We start from the raw sequence: 7,418 nt of genomic DNA on the forward strand, positions 1-7,418 counted from the left end.
AAATTATTTAATATGTACTTTAATTATTTTTAATGAGCTTTAGTTGTATGTTGTTACATGTTTATGGTTTCTATATCAATAATAAGTAATAAACCGAGATTAATTCTTTATATAATGAAATAAAAGTCTTGAATAGTTATTTGGTATTTTTTTTCTATTATTTAAGGTCGTTCATAACATAGTTTCCATTATGTCATCGCCATGTGTCCACCTGATCATAATCTGCGGTCATAACCATTTGTTTTTAAAACACCTACCTAACCATAAGGTGGTAGTTAAAGCTTGATGTATGGACCATTCCTTAAACCATTTTATGCTGTACCTTAACTGCTGTGAAGAAGGAATTCAGAATGACGAGCAGTAAACATAATGTCAACGCAGTTGCGAAACGCGTTGTGCAACTTAACGATTGGGGAATCGCTCGTTAGCTGATTCGGAAACGATTCTTTCATCGAAAATTGTCTCAACGACTTTTATTTTGTTAAGGCTGTACCTCTATAGATCATCTAGATTCCTGCCTCCCCCCCAAACTATTCATGGATCAGGTATCCATTTTATTGAGGCTGATTCAACCTTATAAAGGACTCGAAATTTCTGTAGCTGATACAACAGGATATTTTCTAACACAGAGCTCCTATTTTATGCTGATTTTAATAGTTAATTTTTTTTTTTTTATTGGTTTTATAGATGCTCAGATTAAAATCAACATTTATTACTATATAAAAAATAATCATAGGAAATCCAATAACCATCAGTCTGCGAATATAATGTCCAATTATATTCATGTGAAATATAAATTACAAGAACTAATCGTAAAACAGGTAAGATTATGCCAGGTGAGATTAAATTGGGCCACATAATTAAAATAATCGATGCCTTGTTATTAAAACTACTAGGAAGAGTTATTTTGGTAAAAATCAATAAATGTAATCAATAAGGCTTCTCAGATCCACTTATAGTTTCTGTTTCAATAGTTCATAACAATTCACAGTTTTATCTTTTTGATAAAATCAATGAAAGTGATAATTCATGCACTGACAAGTAATATAACTTTACTCACTAGTTTATTATTATTTACCAAGTTTCTAATATTGTAGAATATTATAACTGTGGGTTTTTTAGTTATCATGTTATCATTAAATTAAATTTATTTAATCTGCTAAGATTGTGCCAACCTTACGTTTAATTATTTATTTTTACTTTAATAACTCTTAATTTTTTTTTATTCTGCTTCTTCTTCTTTAGTTTTCCTATTTAGTGCCTCTCAGGGTACAGGACCATTCAGCAAGGAATTCCGATTCCCTTTTCCTAGCTAGGCCCCTCGCTTATCGAAGGTCCTTCCCTCTCACTCTACAGAGTCGCTTAATGTAGTCGAGATAGGACATCCTAGGGCGGCCCCTAGGTCTTTTGCCCTTTGGGATATATTCCATGGTGTTTAGAGGATCTCTTTGGTCGTCCATCCTGATAACATGGCCGAACCACTTTAGCTGACGAGTTTCCAGGACCTCTTTCAGTGTGGGGTTATCTGCAGTTCCTGACGAATTGTTTTTTAATCCTGGAAATTATTACCACAACTCTATTAAAATGGGCAGAATCTTGTAAAATTTCCTCTATAGAATTTTTGAAGATACTTTAGCTATATGTATCTAAAATATTTAAAAGTAACATATTCCATCTGATATACTAATGTAGCCTTACATTGTTGTTTAAGCTTCGATGCGCGTTTTGTTAAAATAGTATGTAATATTTTTTATTTTATTTAAATTTTTGTGGTTAAAAAAAGTATGATTTGGATTTGGCAAAATAGTGCAGATAATAAAAAAAATTGGTACAAAAGACACCATATTATTTTAAAATAATTTCTACCACCATAAAAATGGTCAACACGCTGGCTAGATCCAAACCAGTGCTGGTGCAAATTCGAGATTGCTCAGGTGAAGCCTCAACTTTCTAAGGTACTAACGCCTTTAAATTAAAAGGGATCTTTCTTGCTTAACTATTTATGAAGAAATGTGTAAATGTGCGAAGATTCCATGTCAATTATGAGGTAGAAATTGGAAGTTCTTAATATATTTTTTAAAAAAATTATTTATCAATATATATAACTGTATTAAAAACATAGACAACAAGTAAATTTGATGTTAGTTATACAATGAAATGATACAGAACTCAAATAACATTTCTGAAGGAGAAGATCACGAAGACATCTTTTTTTCAGACGCCTAGGATGATTATAAGGTTATATGGAGAAACCAGGTTAGAAACAAGTGGGTTTGGATGGTTAGGACAGTTGAAGAGTGATTAAAGTAAAAATAAATAATAAAAAGTAAGGTTGGCAGAATCTTATCAGAACAAATAAATTTAATTTAATGATATCATGATAACTATAAGAACCGCAGTTATAATATTCCACATAGAATACTTAGTAAATAATAATAAATTAGTTTCTTTAAAACAATTTTGATCTTTTTTCTCTCAACTTTATTCTTTTTAAACTTCCGACGTTTCGACCACTTAGGTCATTTTCAAGGATTCCTTATTTTGTTTTCATTCTTTCCTTTAAAATTCTTTAAATGCCGGCTAATTGCCTTTGTCCCATAAATTCTTCTATAAAATTCCTTCCCAAATTTAAAACTTTTATTAACCACTTTTCTCATTTGCAAACTCCAAACAGAACCTAACTTCATAGTTGTCATATATAAATTAGTTATTAAAGTTATATTACTTATCAGAGCAAGAATTATTACTTTCATTGGATGCATCAAAAAGATTGAACCATGAAAAAGACCATTGGAAGAGAAATTATGAGTATATCAGAGCAGCCTGATTACATTAGTTGATTTTTACCGAAATAACTCTGCCTAATAGTTTTAATAAATAACAAGGCATCGATTAGTTTAATTATGTGTTGGCCCAATCTCACCTTACCTGGCATAATCTCATCTGCTTTGCGATTAGTTCTTGTAACTCACACTTTACATGAATATAATTTGATATTATATGCGCAGATTGGTAGTTATTGGATTTCCTATAATTATTTTTTGTATAGTAATAAAAGTTGGTGTTAATCTAAACACCAATAAAATTGATATTAAAAAAAAAAAATTAATCATTTAATTTCATGAAATAATTGATATATGGTTTTGGCCAAATCGGCAATATATGGAACATTCAGGTCCTAATGGATTACTTGATTTGTACAGCAAATGAAGGAGCTTTGAGGATTTTGGATTATAAGGATTGGATAGGAATTCGATGGTATAGTGGAGCCCCAGAGCTCAGTAAGTCTATATAGGCCTTATAGTCATATAGTATTGGGTTGCAATTGTCGGAATCGACGAGGAGTTTTCTGTCTTTTCAGTCTAGAATGAGGATTCCAAGTCAGTTCTTTGTCCAGATGTAGACCTAGGTAACGGACTGTTCGACAGGAATAAGTTGGGTGATATTAAAGGATACTGTAGGAAAGGAACTAAGAAGATTAAACATGATTTGGTGGGGTTTTTGGTACTAATACTTTTTAAATTTTTTTGCTAAAAAATAGAAAGCTGAAATGTGTACCAGTCTTTCGATACTATTACATAAAATAAACATGCAACTCAGCTCACCATTTTACGATAGTGTGCAAAGTTCTTGTCCAGTGGTTGGCCGATATAAATCCATTTTAAGTAAGTATATTTTACTAACTTCCCGATTCATTTTATTCGTCGGTTGTAGAATTATTTTTCTTGGCCATTGAACCATAGCAGTTTACGATAGCGAAGGATCTAGAATTCGAACGGTGTGCTACGGCGTGGATAATGTGCCCTGGGACGGCGGAGAAACCGGATGACTCTAATATCCAGAAATGACAGGGTATCTCCAATTCCCATGGGGTGCGAATGGGGAAAGGAGCTACTGGGAACTGGGAAACCGGAGCTGTGGAGGTGCACGATTTCGATAATATGATGAGAGTTTGGTCATAGATCCTAGTCATGCGACGGGTATCGGGAATAGAAGTCAGGGGTAGATGGGATCTAGTTCTGTTCATTGTATTCTGGCATTCCTAAAGTTATTGTATCTCCTGTATTGAACCATTTTTCTTTTTTATTTATTTTTTTCTATTTTCATTAAAATAACATATTTTTCGATTTACTGTTAGCTTAGAACAAGGTCGGAATACAATCAAACCCGCTGGGGTTTTACTTAGCTATAAAATGGGCGAAGTATAAAATACGCAGAAGTACTGTTACAAAATAAAAGAGAACAAGTTCAAGTTGTTTCAAATTAACGACTGGAAAAAAAAGTTATAAACTCCTACCTGTAAAACAGAATCATATAAGAAAAAAAAATTAACTATAATAATGGCAAGTCAATAAAAAAAGTTACCGTTAACTACGAACGGAAAATAAAAAAAACAAATTAATACGAGACTGTGATTAACCAGAAGAAAATTAGGTTTAAGAAATATATGTATATTACATTTTGAAATCTTTAGATTATAGATACAACTTCATTGTTAGTGCAATACACTTCTTTAAATTGTACGTTTAGTACATTATTATTTTTTTTTTCACGAAAAGGCCAGCTAAGACCACGCGAATATCTTTTTTGATTCATCCTCACACCTTCAGACTGTTCCTCCTACTCATCTTCAGTCCGTTTTCTTCCTCCTCTCTCATTCATGCCCATAAGAACCCCAACCTCTTTTAGTTTATTCTCAAAATGCTCTCTATCCAAGCAGTCTTCATCCGTTATTTTTAGTCTACTTAGTTCCTCTTTCACTTGTTTTATATATCTCCCTATACTTTGTTAAAAATGTCATTATTATCGTATTCTATATGTTTACATGTAAGAATAATAGTAAAAACAATAATCATAACTCTATAATTATTAAATTTCCCACTTCAAAAAAATGTGTACAGTTGGCTCAAATCTAGTAGATAATTAGAGGAATATATAATTTTATATGTGGCCATGGAGTTATGGTGCATTTCCAAAGTTGCGCGAAAGATCATATGGATTGGCAACCCCAGAGTTTGAAACATTAAATACTGCTCCACTAACCTAAAGGTTAAAAATTAGGTTTTTAGTGTTGTTGGTAGTTTAAAGATGTGGAGCTCCAAATAGTTTTGTAACGACTGATTTTTTTTCTCCTTTGGGGTTATTGGACTATTAGGACCTATTGAATTTTAGGACTGGAACTTCGTTTCTGTGTTACTTGTGGTAGAAACAAATTTTAAAAATTATTTTAAATTCGAAAAAATCCCAAATCACCTTTACCCTTCTTCGTAAGCCTATCGACTGCCCTACAGTATTCTTTAATAATGTTGCTCTGACTTCTGTCGAACAGATCCGCTACCTTGGGCTGCCACAGGACAAAGAACTAGCCTGGAATGTCCACACACGACTGGAAAGACAGGAAACTGCTCGTAGATTCCGACTACTACAGTATTTACTAAACAAACGGTCTAAACTTCCAATCCATTATAAAAGACTGATCTACATGACGAATAAGGCCAATCTGTTCATATGGAGTTGAGCTATGGGGCTCCACTATACCTTCGAATTCCTCTAGTATCCAATCCTTAATGCTCCTTACTTTGTCATATATGAAGACCTTAATGTTCCATAAGTAACCGATCTAGTCCATTATGAACTTCATAACCACCCAAATCCACTCGTTTCTAGCTTTGCTTCCTCTTCCATTCCTGATAATCCTCCGAGGCGCCTGAAAAGAAGATGGCCTAAAGACCTTAGTAGACTGCTACCCATGGCTAGTTTCTCCATTACATCTGTGTCACTCAATTATAAACTTACATCAAAATTACTGGATGTATCATTATGTACAATTGTTAATTTCAAAAAAGATAAAAAAATAAAATATATTGATCCTCTTGATTTTATTTATCGGGTTCATGTGCCTAATATGACGCCATAGGTAGGGTCCTATTGCGAAAATGATTGTACTGTTTTGTTTTAAACTCTCCCATTCCTTAATTGGGAGGTTATCTTATAGGTTACCACTCCATTCAATCTGACACCGCTGCAGTTACGAGGTAGCTAAGACCTGGATAATAGAATCAGCTGATTTACAATAAACACCTAAGACACGATGGTACCGACCATCTAACCTTGAGACGGAAGAGACGAGAAGACATGGATGGCGGTTCCATCACGTGCATCACGTCCCGGCAGTGCTGCCAACCACAGAGCGGCAGCCTTTATCCCGTCATATCAAGCTCTGGGAACGGAGCGGGTCTCCTGGTTCATTGGTGGAGAGGTCAGGGGGTCAGAATGGAGTGCATTCCTCTGGAGCCCACACATCTTTTCAAGGATGGGCTGTGCCATAACGGGTCTTACTTGTCAATGGATCTTCTAATTCAAGAGATTAGTGCGACTGAAAGCCTCACGAGGTGTACTCCGACTGAGAGATGGTACTATAGTATCCACGAATATTGCCCAAACGTAATTTATCAACTGAGTAATAGCTCGATGTACAAATAAAAAAAATTATTAATATTTGTTTTATATTCTACTCCCTTGAAATTTCCTCATCAATTTTGTTTTTTCTAATTACTATAGAACCTAAATACTTGAACCTATCTACCTGTTCAAAAGTATTTCTTCTTAAATCTGTATCAACGAAATCGCTATCGTTTTTAACGGTAACCATATATTTTTTACTGTAAATTATCTTTATTTATATTATTTTATTTTGTCCTTTTACTAATATATAGTCACTTTCACCAGTAATAATAATATATGAATTAATTATGATTATGTCTTTAAAGACAGGGATTATATTAAACAGTTATGTTTAACTGAGAAGGTGGAATTCACAGAAACGACGTATGAGGTTATCTGACAGTGCGTTTACGCTGAAATTTTACTAGTAACATTATTAGGAAATATTTAGCAATACCTACGTTGATCGGTAACAGTAGGCATAAAAATGTTGTTTGTTGTTTGTTAGTTTTGAAAGGGCGTTTAACAGCCTGGTCATCAACGCCCGTTGGTTGTTGGCTTTGGTAAGGCCTAGTTGTTTTAGTCATAGCTTTGGTATGGTGTACTGATCCGCACCAATTATAATTAAATTTGTGGCAATTATAATTTGTTTAATAATCGTTACGATATTGGAAGGGATGATATAAAGCAGATAACTAACTGCTCTAAATTTAAAAATAAGGCAAGCTAAATAAATAATTATAATAATTAAAGGCTGGTTATTAAGTTAGTCTGATGGGTGAATCTAATGACTTTTACAATTACAGATTCATCGTTTCTCAACGCCATTGGGACATTTGTTGGTAACCCTAACTGGTTCAGAGTTGATGTGTAGTGACGACATTCTTCAAAAATGTGTTTGACGGTCAGATTGCTATTACATTTTGGAGGTGCCTCTCCTGTTATGAGATGGATGTGTGTCAGTCGGGTATGTC

Source organism: Halyomorpha halys, unplaced genomic scaffold (genome assembly GCF_000696795.3).
Source record: "Halyomorpha halys isolate HHAL.00 unplaced genomic scaffold, Hhal_1.1 Scaffold340.1, whole genome shotgun sequence".
In the NCBI taxonomy this organism is placed as follows: Eukaryota; Metazoa; Arthropoda; class Insecta; order Hemiptera; family Pentatomidae; genus Halyomorpha; species Halyomorpha halys.